Below are 19,746 nucleotides of genomic sequence, written 5' to 3' on the forward strand. Positions count from 1 at the left end.
ACAGACTGACCTTCTCTCAAGCATAGGCCTTGTGTGCATTTATACTGTGAAGTAAGGACGTATCAATGGCGACATGAAACTGGGATTAAAAACCACGCGAGCATGGCCACTAGCAGAACAGACGAGAGGTACTGTGTTAAGGAATGGTTGGGACAGAGATTCAACATTGTTAAAGCAGCACACAGTTCTCCAGGCAGACAAGGGCAGTCAGGCATGCCCCAACATGTAGTCGAACCCAGAGGGGGATTTCGACAGAGACAATGGCAAGCTAAACAGCGATTCACGCCATTGCAAGGGACAATGCGGCCAGTAATGGTGCCATCAACACCTGTTAATGGTGCACTCAAGGACAATAACAGGGGCAGTCAGGGACGATCGACTGGCAAGGGACCTTTTTGTTTCAAACCTTAACTCATGCTGGAGGCGTGGAGGCATACATTCAGCCGGAGTTTGCAGAGATGAGCAAAATGCCTGCAGAAATTGCTGAAATGGACACTGGGGGAAATCGCTGGAAGCTGAAGTTCAGTGAGTTCATGTGGAGCACGTATAGAGTTCATACACCAGGACGCCACCAATAATGATGAAAGTGCTCCTCAATGGCATCCCAGTATCAATGGAGTTAGACACGAGTGCCAGCCAGTCCCTGATGGGTATCAAACAGTTCAAAAAGTTGTGGGCATCCAGGGCCAGGAGGCCAAAATTATCGCCGATTGACGCACAGCTACGGACTTACACCAAGGAGATCATTCCGGTGCTTGGCAGCGCCACGGTAGTCGTGACCCACAAAGATTCAGAGAACAGGTTGCCACTCTGGATTGTCCCATGGGACGGTCCCGCACTACTGGGGAGGAGTTGGCTTGCTGTCATGAACTGGAAATGGGGCGATGTCAATGCAATTTCCTCTGTGGAGCGAGTATCATGCTCACAGGTCCTGGACAAATTTGACTCATTATTTCAACCCGGCATTGGCACTTTCATGGGGGCCAAGGTAGTGATTCACATAAACCCGGACGCCAGACCAGTACACCACAAGGCCAGAGCGGTACCGTACGTGATGCGGAAAAAGATAGAAGGCGAATTGGACCGCCTCCTGAGGGAAGGCATCATCTCGCCAGTCGAATTCAGTGACTGGGCGAGCCCGATTGTGCCGGTGCTCAAGGCGGATGGGTCAGTCAGGATATGTGGCGATTACAAGGCCACCATCAATCGGGTGTCACTCCAAGACCAGTACCCACTACCGAGAGCGGAGGACCTCTTTGCGACGCTATCCGGTGGCAAACTTTTTTCAAAATTGGACCTGACCTCAGTTTACATGACCCAGGAGCTGGCAAGTGAGTCGAAGAAGCTTACCACCATCACGACACACAAGGGGTTGTTTGAGTACAACAGATGTCCGTTTGGGATTCGTTCGGCCGCCGCGATCTTCCAACGAAATATGGAAAGCCTCCTCAAGTCGATTACAGGGACGGTGGTTTTTCAGGACGACATCCTCATTACGGGTTACGATACTGAAGAACACCTCCACAACCTGGAGGAGGTGCGACGCAGACTGGACCGGGTAGGTCTGCGCCTGAAAACTGCGAAGTGCGTCTTCCATCTCCAGAGGTAGAATTCCTGGGGATGAGGGTAGCAGCAGACAGGATCAGCCCAACTGCATCCAAGACGGAAGCGATCCAGAGAGCACCCAGACCCCGTAACACGACGGAACTGCGTTCGTTCCTGGGGCTCCTGAATTATTTTGGCAACTTTCTTCCCAAATTGAGCACGCTGCTGGAGCCGCTGCACGTGCTCCTATGCAAAGGTCGTGAATGGGTCTGGGGGGACAGCCAGGAAAGGGCTTTTAATAGAGCACGCCATTTGTTATGTTCCAACAATCTGTTAACGCTATATGACCCATGTAAGAAACTTGTGTTAACGTGCGATCTGTCGTCCTATGGTGTCGGGTGTGTGTTGCAGCATGTCAATGCCAAGGGTCAGTTACAGCCGGTAGCTTATGCCTCCAGAAGTCTGTCCCAGGCAGAAAGGGGCTACGGGATGGTAGAAAAGGAGGCGCTCGCATGTGTATATGTGGTAAAGAAAATGCACCAGTACCTGTTTGGCAGGAAATTTGAGCTGGAGACAGATCACAAACCCCGAACGTCCCTTTTGGCCGACAACAAGGCTAGAAATGCAAACGCATCGGCCCGCATACAGAGGTGGGCACTCACGTTAGCTGCCTATGACTACACAATTCGGCACAGACCGGGCACTGAAAACTGCGCCGATGCACTCAGCAGGCTCCCACTAGCCACCACTGAGGGGGCTACCGAGCATGGTGCTGAGATGGTCATGGCTGTTGAAGCTTTCGGAAGCAAAGGCTCACCAGTGACAGCCCGTCAGATTAATGTCTGGACAAATAGAGACCCGCTATTGTCTATAGTCAAGAAATGTGTCCTGAATGGGGACTGGGCAGCCACGTACAGGGCATGCCCTGAGGAATTTAAACCATTTCACAGGGGCAGGGATGAACTCTCGATTCAAGCCGATTGCCTACTGTGGGGAAACCGCGTAGTCATTCCCCAGATGGGCAGAGAGGTGTTGATCAGAGAACTCCACAATGGGCACCCGGGCATTGTCACGATGAAGGCAATTGCCAGGTCACACGTTTGGTGGCCAGGGATAGACGCAGATCTGGAACTTTATGTTCGCAGGTGCAACACATGTGCCCAGCTGGGCCATGCGCCCAGGGAAGACCCCCTTAGCCCCTGGCCAAGCCTTGGTCACGCATCCATGTGGACTACGCAGGTCCTTTCATGGGGAAAATGTTTTTGGTTGTAGTAGAAGCCTACTCCAAATGGATCGAGTGTGCCATTTTAAATTCAAGCACATCCTCTGCCACGGTAGAAAGTCTACGGGCAATGTTCGCCGCCCACAGTCTCGCGGACATCTTGGTCAGTGACAATGGCCCATGCTTTACAAGCACTGAATTCCAGGACTTCATGGCAGGCAATGGAATTAACCATGTTAGAACGGCACTGTTCAAGCCGGCCTCAAACAGCCAGGCAGAACGAGCAGTGCAGATAATCAAACAGGGGAGGCTCAGATTCCAAGGGGGTTCCCTACAAACCCGCTTATCACGCCTCCTGTTGGCCTTTAGATCCCGACCACACTCGCTCACAGGGGTTCCACCGGCAGAGCTACTAATGAAAAGGACGCTCAAAACCCGATTATCCCTTATACACCCCACCATGAAAGAAATTGTCGAGAGCAGGCGCCAGTCACAATATTACTACCATGACAGGAATGCGAGGGCATGATGTATTGATGTAAATGATCCTGTTTTTGTCCTCAACTACGCTGCAGGGCCCAAATGACTCGCAGGCACTGTGGTTGCCAAAGAGGAAATAGCTTTCTGGTCGTTAAACTTACCAATGGACAAATCTGCCGCAAACATGTGGATCAAACAAAAAGGTGGTTCAGCAACCCCATAGAAGAAGCAGAGGAAGAGAACGATATAGAGTTCACTCCACCACAGGTGACCGAACACCGGAACCAAAGGGAGGAGAGCCCAGTCACTGTGGGCAGTCCGGACAGGCCTGAGCACTGCAAACAGCAGACACTCAGGCCAGCGCCCAACAACTGGAGCCCCAACTCAGGCGCTCTACAAGGGAGCGTAAACCACCAGAGAGACTCAACCTGTGATCCCAATAAGACTTTGGGGTAGGAGGTGATGTCATGTATTCAACCAGCATTGTAACCAATGCATAAACTGACCTAAGTTGTACACCGTGAGAACACTGACCACAAGGTGGGAGATACTTCTAACCTGGACCTTCAGGTATAAAAGGGGAAGCTCCACCCACCTTCATCACTTGAGTGCTATGGAATAAAGGACAGGTCACAGACTGACCTTCTCTCAAGCATGGGCCTCATGTGTATTTATACTGTGTAGTAAGGACGTATCAGGCATTTTCTGTGTTAAGCGATGCTGCCTCTTCATGCTTTAGGCAATCTCTCTGAATTAAACTCTGTAATATTCCCGGAGCCTTTCAATTATATCCTGTGGGCACCCCACTGGGACAGTCAAGATGCAACAGAGTTGAAATTAGTTTCAGTTGTTTGAACAAACACATTACGGCCGCTGATTTGAGTCCCTCATGACATGGAATATGTTTAAATGCAAAATTCCGAAATTGAAGCTAAACGTCCCAAAACTGGAAAATGTCGATCAGACTTATTATATAATGTAATTGGAATCGATGCTCTCTCTCCAATGGCCGTGTTCCTTCAAACACAATCAGACGCATTGTATTGATTGTATATTGTTCTGATGAATGTTTTGCACTCTTCTGTGTTAAATCAGTGATTACTTTCCAAATGTTAGCTGAGTCTCTCGGGTCTGCTCTACTTCACTGCGGTATGCGGCTGCCTACTATAACTCTGGATATGTAATTCTCAATTAAAGTGCAGTGCTCATTTTACTGTCGAACACTCATTTGTTCTAACTTAGAGTCAGCAATGAGTAAGGATCCATTTTTCCACAGCACCTCAAACAAATACAGCATGTCAAATCAATTAATGAAACACCTCGAACGAATAGAATAAGGTGCAATTTTCCCTTATAGTATAAATCTTAAATGTACGGTTTCATTCTGGGTAATCTGCGATATACGCCTTCAAAGGCAATGGGAAAACATCGCCAGGGTGCAAAGTAATTTGTTCTGGGCTCTGCATGTTTGTAATGTAGACAAATTTAGTGCTGATACAAAGCTATGGGGGGAAAGCAAGTTGTGAGGAGGACGCAAACAATCTGCAAAGCGATATCGATAGGGTCAGTGAGTGAGGAAAAAATTGGCAGCTGCAGTATAATGTGGGAAATATGAGGTTATCCACTTTGGTCGGTAAAACAAAAAAAGCTAATAATTACTTAAATGGGGAGAGATTACAAAATGCTGTCGAGCAGAGGGATCTGGGAGACCTTTTACAGAAGAACATAAGAAATAGGAGCAGTAGTAGGCCATAAGGCCCCTCGAGCCTGCTCCGCCATTCAATAAGATCATGGCTTATCCGATCATGGACTCAGCTCGACTTCACTGCCCGCTCCCCATAACCCCTTATCCCCTTCTCATTTAAAAAGCTGTCTATTTCTCTCTTAAATTTATTCAATGTCCCAGCTTCCACAGCTCACTGTGGCAGGGAATTCCACAGTTTTACAACCCTCTGAGAGAAGAAATTTCTCCTCATCTCAGTTTTAAATGGGTGGCCCCTTATTCTAAGATCATGCCCTCTAGTTCTAGTGTCCCCATCAGTGGAAACATCCTCTCTGCATCCACCTTCTCAAGCCCCCTCATAATCTTACACGTTTCGATAAGATCACCTCTCATTCTTCTGAATTCCAATGAGTAGAGGCCCAACCTACTCAACCTTTCCTCATAAGTCAACCCCCTCATCTCCAGAATCAAACTAGTGAACCTTATCTGAACTGCCTCCAAAGCAAGTATAGCCTCTCATAAATATGGAAAACAAAACTGCATGCAGTATTTCAGGTGTGGCCTCACCAATACGTTATACAGCTGTCGCAGGACTTCCCTGCTTTTATACTCCATCCCCTTTGCAATAAAGGCCAAGATACCATTGGCCTTCCTGATCACAAAAAGTTAGCATGCAGATACAGCAAGTAATTAGGAAGGCAAATGGAAAGTTGGCCTTTATTTCAAGGGGGATGGAATATAAAAGTACGGAAGTCCTGCTACAACTGTACAGAGCAGAGTTGAAACCACACCTGGAGTACTGCGTACAGTTTTGCTCTCCTCATTTCAGGAGGGATAAACTTACATTGGGGGCATTTCACAGAAGGTTCACAAGGTTGTCTTATGAATACTGGTTGGATCTACCTATTGGAGATTAGCAGAGTGAGAGATGATATCTTTGAAAGGTGTAAGATTCTGAGGGGGCTAGACAGGGTAGATGCAGAGAGGATGTTTCCCCTCGTGGGGGAATCTAGAACGAGGGGACATAGTTTCAGAATAAGGGGTTGCCCATTTAAAATGGGGATGAGGAGGAATTTCTTCCCTCAGAGGGGCGTGAATCTTTGTATTTCTACCCCTGAGAGCTGTGAAGGCTCGGTCATTGAATATATTTAAGGTGGAGGTAGACAGATTTTTGAACGATATGGGAGTCAAGGGTTAGGCGGCGTTGGTAGGGAAGTGGAGCTGAGGCCAAGATCAGATCAGCCATGATCTCACTGAATGGTGGAACAGGCTCGAGGGGCAAAATGGCCTCCTCCTGTTCCTATGTCCCTCTGTGTAAGGTCTGGGAAACACACGGTGGTGATCTGTGGAAACTTCAACTAAATGGTGTTGTTTTAAAGGGGATGCAGAAACAGAGTGACCGAGAGATTTACACACATCAATATTTGAAGGTGGGTAGACAAGTTGATAAGGTTATTAAAAAAGAATACAGGGCCCTTGGCTTTATAACGTGAAATAGATTACACCGGTGAGGAACTTACACCAAAGCTTTATAAATCCCTGCTTAGGCCTCAGTTGGATCCTGTTTCCAGTTCTGGGCACCACAATTTAGGAAGGATATCTAGGATTTGGAGAGAACATAAGAAATATATAAGAAACATTTTCTGTTGTTATTGAAAACACAAACACAGGTATTTATTGAAATCCAATCTGTAGGTGGCCACACACAGATTGAAGAGAGCCAGGGAGACCGACAGAATCAGGAAACACCGGGAAATGGACAAGAGATATTGGCACTTACTAAAACCGCTTTGAGACCAGACAATTGCGGGAACCCCTGTGGTTAATGAAAGGGCTTTGGGTGGTTGATTTCCTGACATACTTGTAATGTGGGGAAAGATGTGCCCAAATCACCCCCACATGGATCTCAACTCTTTCAGAAGCAAGAGAGTGTGTAACCTGGGTCTATAACAAAGTAATGGGGTCCTTAACGATTAAAGCCCATTATTAATTCTCTCACACACTTCAATTATGTTTATGAAATGAATTGATGGAAACTTCAAGAACTGAACTTTAATGAGTTAAGGAACTTTAATCATTGACGAAGTTTTATCCCCTATCTGATTTTACACACACTGTATTTTAGGAGAGTGAGTTAAAATGCCCATCGCTCATGATACAAGGAACCTGGGGCTACTTTTAAAAAATGTATTCCACAGAAAAATATTCTCCAAAACAATGTTTCTGTCCGTGCTCAAACCGAGGATATTTCACATGTGTGGCGAACGTGATAACCGTTACACGACGGAAACCTCTGCTTACACCTCGAAAAAAAGCATCCTGCAGCGCTGCCTCACTTCCCAGCAGCAGATCAAAGCCGCAAACAAACCAATCGATTATTCCCAATTCCCCACCTCCACAGATACTGCCCGACCTGCTGAGTGTTTCCAGCATTTTCTGGGGTTGATGTGCGTCGCTTTCAATCTTTGAAATTTCACCAAGCAAAGAAACGGTCAATCGAACTGACCCTGTAAGCACTTTGTTCGCGTTTATTCACAGGAATATCTGCAGTCGGGAGCAGAAAAGGAATTAAAACCGAATACCGTCTTCGGGACAATCAGAATACTTCCTCACAGACAAGGCACCGGAAGGCTGGAAGGTAGATCACACCGGTTGTGGGAGAGCTGGTTGGCGGTGACATGGAAGTGTCTGCAGTGTGCGGGACCAGACTGCTTCCATACATCCACACTGAATGTCCACCCTTTATTTGGGAAAAGTACAACTGAGAGTGGACAAGTTCCATCCAGGTCGGAGCAATCTGAAGGTTTAACTGACTGACACCCTGGTTTTGGATGTCGTGCAGTGTGCTCTTGCGTCAGTCTCTGTGACGCAATGGTTTGGCGCGTTGGGCTATTAACCTAAAAGTTGGTGGTTCGAGCCCACCAAAAGGCGAAGTTTTTAACTCTGTTTTCCCCGAGGATTCGGTGCCGCGCGGTTCCAATTTGTCATTGTGCGTTTTGATTGCACAAACATATTCCGCAAACATTACCAGCTGTGCTGTTGTCCAGTGAGTTCCCACTCCAATACTTTTATGAGCATTCAGTTCAAGTGTAGAGTTTGAGTGTATACAGAACTGTACAATGATATCAGAAAATTTTACAAGGTTGTGGGACATTGTGTTTTGTTAATATTGAACCACGAATATGAATCAATCCATTTTTTCCAATATTTAATTGAGCAAGTTTTCAAAATGTTTCCACCCAATTTTGAACCAGGAACTTTTCGCGTGTGAGGCAAATGTGACAACCACTACACTACGGAAACACTGCATTTGAAGTAATGTTAGGAACATAACCAGAGCTTTAACCTACACAGCTGGACTATACTTCAGGAGCTGGTTTTACGAGAATAGAATGACAGTGCTATATTTAGGAAGGCTGTGAGTGTGGTAGGAATTGGTCCAGTGTTTCCCAGACTTTACACATAGGAACAGGAGCTGGCTATATAGCAGCGAGTGGTTAGGATCTGGAATGTACTGGAGGCAGACTCAATCTTATCTTTCAAACAGGAGTTGGATAAGTGTCTGACGGAAAAACAATTGCAGGCCTCAGGGGAAAGAGCGGGGGAGTGGGACTCGCTGAGAGTCGGCACGGGCTCGACGGGCCGAATGGCCTTCCGTGCTGTTACCATTCCATGATTCTATAAGTTAGTGGCACATTTCATAGTGTGGGTGGAAGCAGAACATTGCAAAGGGACATGGATTGAGTCGGCAAAACAAGATGCATCTGATTCAGGAGATTCGGGGGGTGTGGAAATTCGGGAGTTTAATGAATTTGAAAGGAACATTTTTGTTTTGTGCAGTTTTGGTCAGAGAAATGTTTGTGAATGGAATTTTTTGCACAGAGGAATGCAGCATTTAACCTTCTGCCTTGACACTTCTTTCTGGGTGTCGGGGTCACATTTCTTTTCGATGTCATTCTTCCAGAATTGATATATGATTTGCTGTTTCACAATAACCAGACCCTTGCTCTAAAGTCAGTCGCACTGTTTCCCCAGTCTCCTGTTGATGTTACCAGCAATGAACATTTTGAATCAGATCCCTAAAGCACAGTGTGTAAAATGGGACATGTTTTAACAATTAACGTGGGGCTCACACCCCTGAATCCAAGATTAAGATTCTCATGCTCGACCGATTGACCTCGCCGGGCTTCTGCCAAATGTACCTTTTTGTCGCTGATTGCAGCCAGGCGCCTGTTGGCTCCGCCCTAGATGTTTAAACTTGCTGTCGAGGAACTGCCAGGATCCTCTTGAATGGTGGACCAGGCTCGAGGGGCCGAAAGGCCTCCACCGGCTCCGAATCCTTACATGTTTATGATCTTATAACCTTTCACAGGAGAACAAACTCGCCCCTGAGCATGCATGAGGAGAAAGCTCCAGAAAATATTACCACCCGGTGAGCTTTCGCTTGTAAGTGTAAAGTCCTGACCCTGCAGTACAGACTCAGACGAGGCACATGCTGAAGTCAAGGACACTCTGGACCTGCACCTTTATTTCACAGCTCTCAATTGCCACACTTGCCTGAGACCTGCCTTTATATACCTGTGTGGAACAGGTATGCAGTGTCTCCTGCAAGTGCACCCCTGGTGGTAACGTATGCTGTGGTTACAGGTCATATCTAGTTACAGTCATGTATAGCATGGTAAGATACAGTTATATACAGTAGTGTGAGATACATGACATCAAACTCCCCCAAGGTCTTATTGTCTTTATAGATTCAGACTCTCAGGTGGTCTACGCTCTCGCGTGGAGCGTCTTAGTTGTGGTTCAGTTGTTTGCCTTGGTGCCTGTTTTTCTTTCAGTGTGATTTCTGGTATCTCGCCTGGGCTGTCTGTTGAGACTGCCCTTTCCTCAGGTTGTTCGCTCTGTCTGCCAACCAGGTGTGGTGTGTGTTCCATACTGTAGTCTGCCTCTCGTCCTGCAGTATTGTTGGTGAATCTACTTTTTACTTGGTCTACATGCCTCCGACAGGTTTGTCGATTGTCCATTTGTACAACCAGCAGCCTGTTTCCTTCCTTGCCTGTTACTGTCCCTGTACGTCATTTGGGACCCCTGCCATAGTTTAGCACAAGCACTTTGTCCCCTATCTCATTCCACCTCCCCCTCAAATTTAGGTCATGGTACTCAGTTAGCTTCCGGCGCTTAGCCTCAACAATTTCATGCATGTCTGGGAGGATTAACGAGAGCCTGGTCTTCAAGGTTCATTTCATCAATAGTTGCGCGGGGGGAACCCCAGTCAACGAATGTGGACGAGATCTGTATGCCAGCAGCAGTCGCGACAGGCGGCTCTGTAGCGTGGGACCTTGGATTCTGAGCATGCCTTGTTTAATGATCTGCACTGCTTGCTCCGCCTGGCCATTGGAGGCCGGCTTTAACGGTGCCGTCTTAACGTGCTTTATGCCGTGGTCAACTATAAATTCTTGAAATTCTGCGCTAGTGAAGCACGGACCATTATCACTGACCAATATGTCAGGAATTCCGTGCATTGCAAACATGGTTCTCAGGCTCTCCACAGTGGTGGACGTGCTGCTCGAGTTTAAAATGGTGAACTCGATCCATTTTGAAAATGCATCAACGGCTACGAGGTACATTTTGCCCATGAATGTGCCCGCATAGTCTACATGCACCTGCGACCACGGTTTTTGTGAGCCAGGGCCAGGGGCTTAGGGGAGCCTCCCTGGGGGCATTACTGAGTTGGGCACAAATGGTGCACCGACGGATGCAGAGCTCCAAGTCCGCGTCAATGCTAGGCCACCAGACGTGGGATCTGGCTATGGCCTTCATTAGGACGATCCCCGGGTGCTCGCGGTGGAGCTCCCGGACAAACGCCTCTCAGCCTCGCAAGGGCATAACTACTCGGCTGCCCCACATCAGGCAGTCTGCCTGTAGTGATAGTTCATGCCTGCGCCAATGGAAAGGTTTGATCTCCTCGGGGCAGGCATCGCGGGTCTCTGCCCTGTCACCAGTTAAAACGCATCTTTCGTCCAGGCTCTGATTTGGTGCGACATCATGGGCGAACCTGTGGATTCAAAGGCACTGATTGCCATGACCATCTCACAGTCCTGTTCGTCCGAACCTTCTGTGGTCGCCAGGGGTAGCCTGCTAAGCGCATCGGCACAGTTGTCTGTGCCTGGTCTGTGCCTTATTGTGTAGTTGTAAGACACTAGCATGAGTGCCCACCGCTGAATGCGTGCCGAGGCTTTGGCGTTTATTCCCTTGCACTCAGATAGCAGGGACGTGAGGGGTTTGTGGTTGGTTTCTAACCCGAACTTGGCCACGAAAAGGTATTGGTGCATCTTTTTGACATCGTACACGCATGCGAGCTCCTCCTTCTGAACCATACCGTACCCGCACGCCGCCCACGAAAGTGACCTGGAGGCATAAGCAATGGGTTGTAATTTACCCGCATCATTGACATGCTGTAAAACGCACCCGACCCTGTACGCTGACGCATCACATGTAAGAACTAACTTTTTACCTGGGACAAAAAAGGCTAAAACACTGTTGGAACATAGAAGATTGAGTTCTTTACTGAAGGCGCGTTCTTGGGCGTCCCCCCAAAACCAATCGCACCCCTTTCTGAGTAGCATGTGGAGAGGCTCCAGCAGCGTGCTCAAGTTCTGCATAAAGTTCCCAAAGTAATTGAATAGCCCGTGAAAGGCGGGCAGTTCCGAGATATTCCAGGGCCTGGGTGCCAGACGAATTGCTTCGGTTTTTGATTCTGTTGGGCAGATTCCATCAGCGGCAATCCTTCTGCCCAAAAATTCAACCTCAGGCGCGAGAAACAGACACTTGGATTTCTTAACTCTTAGGCCTACTCGATCCAATCGACTTAGTACTTCCTGCAAATTGCGGAGATGGGAGTCGGTGTCCCTGCCCGTGATGAGTACATCATCTTGAAACACAACCGTCCCCAGGATGGACTTGAGCAGACTCTCCATGTTGCGCTGGAATATAGCAGCTGCCGACCTGATGCCGAATGGGCATCAATTGTACATAAAAAGGCCTCGATGTGTGTTGATGGTGGTGAGTAGCTGAGACTCTTCGGTCAGTTCTTGCGTCATATACGCAGATGTAAGATCTAGTTTCGAGAAAAGTTTTCCTCCAGCCAACGTGGCAAATAGGTCCTCTGCTCTGGGCAGCGGGTATTGGTCCTGTAGGGAGACTCTGTTATGGTAGACTTGTAATCCCCACAGATTTGTACGGATCCATCAGGCTTCATGACGGGGATGATGGGACTTGACCAGTCGCTAAATTCCACGGATGAGATAATGCCTTCCCGCAGGTCCAGTTCGTGTTCAATCTTTTCCCTCATCACATAAGGCACAGCTCTAGCCTTGTGATGAACCGGTCTGGCATCCTGTGTGATGTAGATTTTAACTTTAGCCCCTTTGAAGGTACCCACACCTGGCTGAAAGAGATGTTCAAAACGACTTAGAACTGCAGAGTAGTGTGAGATACATGACAGTAAGGTGAACGTGTGAACGGCCACACTGCGGAAACATCTCCACCTTCAGCACCAGGTCAGACGGAGATGCTGAGCGAGCAGGTGAACTGCAGGATCCCACTTTTTAGGAGCTGATTGTTGTGCAAAGCAAATGAGTTTTGCTTAATGACTAAAAATAAAAGGTGCTAGAAGTGGGATTCAAACCCAAACTTTCATAGCAGACTGAACACAACAGCTTCGACCGCTCGGCTGTCCTGACTATCCAGTGCTGTATATGGCCACCTGCAGGTTGATTTTGAACTTTTGTGTCTTGTCACAAGAAATAAATGAGGGCAACAGGTGTTTCTCTGACTGACACCGGGGAAACAGTGAGACAGAGCTTGGAGCAAGGGTCTGGTTATTGCCAAACAGCAAAGAAAATATTAATTCCGAGATTACCCAAAGGAGCAGTGACCTTGACGTGATTTGAACACACAACCTTCTGATCTGGAGTCAGACACGCTACCGTTGCGCCACAAGGCCGACACAGGGAGCGTGTGATGTTCGTCTATATGAAGATTCCGCAATACAAGGGGCTTTAAAATCCCTGCCCATTCCCACCAGGTCTCAGAAGAAGCGCTCACCTGCCAGTCACCGTATGTTTTTTGTTTAACTGTTGTGTTGTTTTCACGGGAAAGCATCATTAATTAACCCGTCATCTTCTGTTGTACAATGAAAGAAATGCTGACTGATGGACAGTCGATACTTCAATCATTTGTTCTGTGCTTTGCATGTTAACTGTTCAACCATATCCCATTTCCCACACTGTGTTTTAGGAGTCTGGTTCAAAATCCTCATTGCTGGTGACACCAGGAATCTGGGGCAACTTTTGTCAAAATTAACAGCACCGGTTATTCCGACACGCCAAAGTTCTCTGGTGGATCCATTTTCTCTCGCTAAAAGTTATCTATTTATTGGTGAAATAAAGAGCAATTAAGGAATAAGGGAGCTCTTTTGCTAGGAGAATAAATAGCAAATGCTGGAAATCTCAGCAGGTCAGTTAGCATTTGCCAGGAGACAAGACTTGCCTCCGATTGTTCCCCTATAGGAAATTTTAACACAATATTCTCGCCCGGCATCGAACCGGTGACCTTGCATGTGTAAAGCAAACGTGATAACCGCGACACGAGGGAAACCTCTGGCACAGCGACCTCAACAGACGGGAGCTGACCAGTGAGCTCCCTCTGTGCTAATCACCACTGATTTTTAATGTGGAAGCAAGTCATCCTCGACTCCGGGGATTACCTAAGAAGAGAGGAGGATCAGGAATGTGTTGGCTCACCTGAAACAACTTCTGTCCCACACTGAAAGTTCTCAATCCTTCTCCTCTGCTGCCCTTTACAGAAATGTCACGGATCACCCAGCCACCGTGTTCACTTCCACATCCTCACAGTGGGGCCACAGAGGCTCCTACCGTCTCCCCGCGATCAGCGAACTCGCCCAGTTTGTAAAATTAAACCCGGGACATGTGTCCGGCAAAGGGCAGGAGAAGAGGGAGAGTGTGTATGCTCATTCTGTAACAGATAGTAGTGAGGTTATTAACGGCGATTACAGCAATCATTAATCCTCTCACACACCTCAATTATGTTTCTGCGATGAACTGATGGAGAATGGAAAGGGTTAATGCTCGGGAACTTAACCATTCAACCAGGGAACAGCTTCGATAATTTGTATCAATATAAAAATAGATATTTATATATTAACCTGTATGTCAACGGCAAGCTGTCTAGACCTCATGGCACAACGGTCGTGAATCTAACTTTGAGCGAGAGAAATTGTTCCACAGTGACACCCATTTCATCTTTTATTCCCTTTTTAACACTAGAAACTGAGACAGGGGGAATAAATAGAGAAATAAAAGCACAGTGATACAGACAAGAGGAAGAGAGAAGGGGAAATACTGTCCCCACCCAGAACTAATGCAGAAACCCCTCTGCTGCGCTCGGGGTGGCCACCCACAGCCTGGATACACTAATGTCCCAACAGCTCATTGACTGTCGGAGTGGGATCATGCGGCGCTTCAGAAGACAGGTCGAAAAAGCAAAGTCACTGATTCGATCTCACGTGCTTCTCTAATCAAGAGTAGCCACACACAAAAACTTGCTTTTATAATGGCTATACATTACCATTATGATTGTCAAGCAGTTGGTTCATTGATCTAAACGTGTGACTTTAGAAGAGTCGAAGTTAAATGAAATTTGTGAGAAGTCCTGGGTTCCAATCATGGACGAGTCCATTATTTTGCCGGCGAGTTTTGAAATTGCATAGAAATTTTGCAAAGGAAGACTTGCATTTCTGCAGTGCCTTTCAGGAACTCATGACGCCCCAAAGCGCTTTACAGCCGTTGAGTTATGTTTGAAGTGTTGTAGTATGGGGAAAGATGTGCCCAAATCAGCCCACACGTACCTCAACTCTTTACAAAGGAGTTTGGTGCAAATAATCAGGTGCCTCAGGGACTTGGACTTTCTTTGAATGAGTTCTGCTTGTACCTGCATTCAAGCTTGAAACAGCAACTGGGCTTCCATCTCACGGGAGCAGCGTGTAGCGGTTAGCGAGTAGGTGATGAGGTTTGGGGTTGATGTGCGTCACTTTCAATCTTTGAAATTTCACCAAGCAAAGAAATGGTGATTCCAACTGTCCCTGCAAGCACTTAGTTCCCGTTTAATCACAGGAATATCCGCAGTCAGGAGCTGAAAAGGAATTAAAACCTAATAAGGCTTCTGGACAATCAGAATAGTTTGTCACAGACAAGGCACCGGAAGGCTGGAAGGTAGATCACACCGGTTGTGGGACAGCTGGTTGGTGGTGACATGGAAGTGTCTGCAGTGTGCGGGACCAGACTGCTTCCACAAATCCACAATGAATGTCCCACCCTTTATTTGGGAAAAGTGCAACTGAGAGTGCACAAGTTCCAACTGGTCGGAGCAATCTGAAGCTTTAACTGATGGACACCCTGGTTTGGGATGTCTTGCAGTATGCACTTGTGTCAGTCTCTGTGGCGCAATGGGTTAGCGTGTTCGGTTGTTAACCAAAAAGTTGGTGGTTTAAGCCCTCTCAGGGACTTCAACTGTTTTCCCCGAGGATACTGTGCCGCACAGTTCCAGGTTGTCATTGTGTGCTTTGGTGTCACGAATATATTCTGCAAACATTGCCAGCTGTGCTGTTATCCAGTGAGTTCCCACTCCAATACTTATTTGAGCATTCAGTTCAAGTGTCGAGTTTGAGTGTATACAGAACTGAACATAGATATCAGAAAATATAACAAGGCTGTGGGACATTGTGTTTTGTTAATATTGAAACAATAATATGAATAAATCCATTTTTTCTAATATTTAATTAAACGGGTTTTCAAAATGTTTCCGCCCAGTTTCGAACCAAAGATCATTCGCGGGTGAAGAAAATGTGACAACCACGACACTACGGAAACACTGCAATTGAAGTGATGTTCGGAACATAACCAGAGCTTTCACCTACACAGCTGGCCTACACTTCAGGAGCTGGTTTTACGAGAATAGAAAGACGGTGCTATATTTAGGAAGGCTGTGAGTGTGGCAGGAATTGATCGAGTGTTTCCCAGACTTTACACATAGGAACAGGAGATGACCATTTAGCAGCAAGTGGTTAGGATCTGGAATGCACGGCTTGAAAGGGTGGTGGAGGCAGACTCAATCTTATCTTTCAAACGGGAGTTGGATCAGTGTCTGAAGGAAAAACAATTGCAGGGCTACAGGGAAAGGGCGGGGGAGTGGGACTCGCTGAGAGTCGGCACGGGCTCGACGGGCCAAATGGCCTTCCGTGCTGTAACCATTCCATGATTCTATAAGTTAGTGGCACATTTCATAGTGTGGCTGGAAGCAGAACATTGCAAAGGGACATGGATTGAGTCGGCAAAACTAGAGGCATCTGATTCAGGAGATTCCGGTGAAGCGGAAATTCGGGAGTTTAATGACTTTGCAACGAACATTTTTGTTTTGTGCAGCTTCGGTCAGAGAAATGTTTGTGAAAGGAATTTTTTGCAGAAAGGGATGCAGCATTTCATCTTCTGTCTTAACACTTCTTTCTGGGTGTCGGGTCTCATTTCCTTTCGATGTTATTCTTCCAGAATGTATATTTTCTTTGGTGTTTCACAATAACCAGACACTTGCTCTAAAGTCAGTCTCACTGTTTCCCCAGTCTCCTGTTGATGTTACCAGCAATGAACATTTTGAACCAGACCCCGAAAGCAGTGTGTAAAATGGTTTATGGTTTAAGAGTTAACTTGCAGAGCATAGATAAATTAACCAATTATGGAATCTCCTTCAGTTAGAATTTCTTTATTTGTGCAAAAGAAAATCATCGGCTAATTAACGATGTATTCCCGTGAATGCAACATAAAATGTAGTTAAAAAGTAATCAACAAACTTGGTGTTCGAACCCGAGAATCTGAGATTAAAAATCTCACGCTGTATCAACTGAGCTCGCTGTGCTTCTGCTAAAGCACACGTTTTTGTCACTGATTGCAGCCAGGCGCCTGTTGGCTCCGCCCCAGATGTTTAAACTTGATGTCGAAGAACTGCCAGGATCTTCTTGAATGGTGGACCAGGCTCGAGGGGCCGAATGGCCGACTCCAGCTCCTCATCCTGACATGTTTATGATCATATGACCTTTCACAGGAGAACAATCTCGCCCTGAGCATGTATGAGGAGAAAGTTCCAGAAAATATTTCCACCCGGTGATTTTCGCGTGTGAGGCGAACGTGTTAACCGCTACACTGTGGAAACATCTCCACTTTCAGCACCTGGTCAGACGGAAATGTTAAGCGAGCAGGTGAACTGCTGAATCCCACTTTTAAGGAGCTGGTCGTGGTGCCAAGCAAATGAGTTTTGCTTAATGACTAAAAATAAGAAAAGGGATTTGAAACCGCGCTTTAAGAGCAGACTGTAAACTGAACGCAGCACCTTCAACTGCTCGGCCATCCAGACTGTGAGTTCATTTAAATTTTGAACTTTTGTGTCTTGTTACATGAAGTAAATGAGGGCATCTGGCATAGCTGTGCCTGACACCAGGGAAACAGTGAGACAAACATTGGAGCAAGTGTCAGGTTATAGCCAAACAGCAAAGAAGTTTCCAACTTTTGAAGAACAATGATCCTGACATGATTTGAATACACAGCCTTCTGATCGGGAGTCAGACACACTACCATTGCACCACGAGGTCTACAGTGCAAAGTGTCCATGTTTGGAAACATGAAGGTTCCTGAAACACAGTTTCATTTATCCTGCATTAGTGCAAGGAAAGGGCTTTAAATCCCCGGCCACTCCCACCGTGGGTCAGACAGCATCAGAAGCAGTGCCCACCTGTCACTCACCCTCTCACGCCCGCTTTCATCACCTGCTGCCCGCGGACTGCAGCAAATCCAGTTCATCATCATCATAGGCTTTCCCTCGAAGAGAGGATGACTTGCTTCCTCGCCAAAAAAGGATGAGTTCACAGTGTTTCAATATTCCAAGTCCTGAAATGTATGTTGAAGGGTGGAAGATGCCTGTGCGTGGATATTTTTAACGTGTGATGGCCGTTGCACCCCAGCCATCACACGGGCTTGACAGAGCGAGGTATTCGTCCAGTAGCAAGGGTTAAACAAGACGACTGGAGACCAGCTCTGCTGCACAGACCCAGTGTGCACACATATCGCAGTGTGGGCTGGCCTGTACTGCCCCTGGGCCCCTGGCCCTGAACTCATGCCTCGCCTGGGCCCCGATCACATCCCTCCACAGTCTTTCGCCGCTCCTTCGCCCCGATCTCGCCGCTCCTGCTGTATCTGCCCACGCTCCAATCACTGACCTGGACCTTGATGACGTCACTCTTCGCTGCCGCCGCCCTCCTGCACCAGGTCGCGCTGTTCCCTGGAGTAGTCTCCGGGACCTCCAAGCTGCTCCCAGGGCCGCTCGCCGTTCCTTTTATGGCCCCGACCTGCCGCTGGTGTTCTCCCGTTAGTGTATCCAGGCTGTGGGTGGCCACCCCGAGCGCAGCAGAGGGGTTTCTGCATTAGTTCTGGGTGGGGGCAGTATCTTTCCCCTTCTCTCTTCCTCTTGTCTCTATCCCTGTGCTTTTATTTCTCTATTTATTCCCCCTGTCTCAGTTTCTAGTGTTTAAAAGGGAACAAAAGATGAAATGGGTTTCATTGTGGAACAATTTACTTTACTCAAAGTTAGATGCACTGCTGTTCGCCATGAGGTCAAGGTAGCTAGCCGTTGATATTCAGGTTCCTATATAAATATATATAAATATATCAACATCTATCATAACTGTTCCCTGGTGGTCGAGGGGTTAAGATCTGCCGCACTGACGTGGTAACGATACTCGATCAATTCATCGCATAAAAATAATTGAGGTCTGTGAGACGATTAATAATTGCTGTAAGCACCATGAATACCAATACTTTTTATAATAGACCGAGCTTACAGACTATCTGGCTTCTCCTGCCCTTTGCCGGGCACGTGTTCCGGGTTTAATTTTACAAACTGGGTGAGTTCACTGATCGCGGGGAGACGGTAGGAGCCTCTGTGGCCCCACTGTGAGGATGTGGGAGTGAACACGGTGGCTGGGTGATCCGTGACATTTCTGTAAAGGGCAGTGGAGGAGAAGGATTGAGAACTTGCAGTGTGGCACAGAAGTTGTTTCAGGTGAGCCTGCTCATTCCCGATCAGCGCAGAGGGAGCTCACTGGTCAGCTCCCTTCTGTTGGGACTGTTATACCAGTGGTTTCTGTAGTGTAGTGGTTATCATGTTTGCTTTACACGCAAAAGGTCCCTGGTTCGATCCCAGGCAGAAACATTTTGTTTAAACTTGCCAAATGGGAACAATCGGAGGCGAGTTGAGTCTCCTGGCAAATGCTGCCTCATTTGCTGAGATTTGCAGAATTTGCTGTTTTTATTTGCTATTTATTCTCCTGGCAAAAGGGCTCCCTTATACCTGAATTGCTCTTTATTAACCAATAAATAGATAACTTTCAGTGAGAGAAAACGAATCCACCGGGGACCTTTTGCGTGTGAGGCCAACGTGATATCCGCCACACTGCAGCCCATCAAAGGGCGAGAAACCACTGAATATAAAGAATGAGCTCACAAATATCAGGGGCAGTGCAGTCTGGTCAACGTCAGACCCTCCTTTCTTATTCAGCAGTGGCATGAACGGGAGTCAGACGCCACAAAGTTTAATTCAAGACACAAATACAAGTAACACATCTAAATCTTTTCACTGTAAAATTCTTTTACTT

The 19,746-nt window shown here is 47.1% G+C and overlaps 2 non-coding genes across 2 annotated transcripts; one reads left to right on the top strand and one right to left on the bottom strand.

The window, feature by feature from the left end:
* Nucleotides 1-12,903: 12,903 nt before the first annotated feature.
* Nucleotides 12,904-12,975, bottom strand: trnaw-cca (transfer RNA tryptophan (anticodon CCA)). The gene has a single exon. It is a non-coding gene; the product is annotated as a tRNA-Trp (tRNA).
* A 6,256-nt stretch (nucleotides 12,976-19,231) lies between these two features.
* trnav-uac (transfer RNA valine (anticodon UAC)) lies at nucleotides 19,232-19,304 on the top strand. The gene has a single exon. It is a non-coding gene; the product is annotated as a tRNA-Val (tRNA).
* The last annotated feature ends 442 nt before the right edge of the window (nucleotides 19,305-19,746 follow it).

This window comes from Pristiophorus japonicus, unplaced genomic scaffold, assembly GCF_044704955.1.
Source record: "Pristiophorus japonicus isolate sPriJap1 unplaced genomic scaffold, sPriJap1.hap1 HAP1_SCAFFOLD_504, whole genome shotgun sequence".
Taxonomy (NCBI): domain Eukaryota; kingdom Metazoa; phylum Chordata; class Chondrichthyes; family Pristiophoridae; genus Pristiophorus; species Pristiophorus japonicus.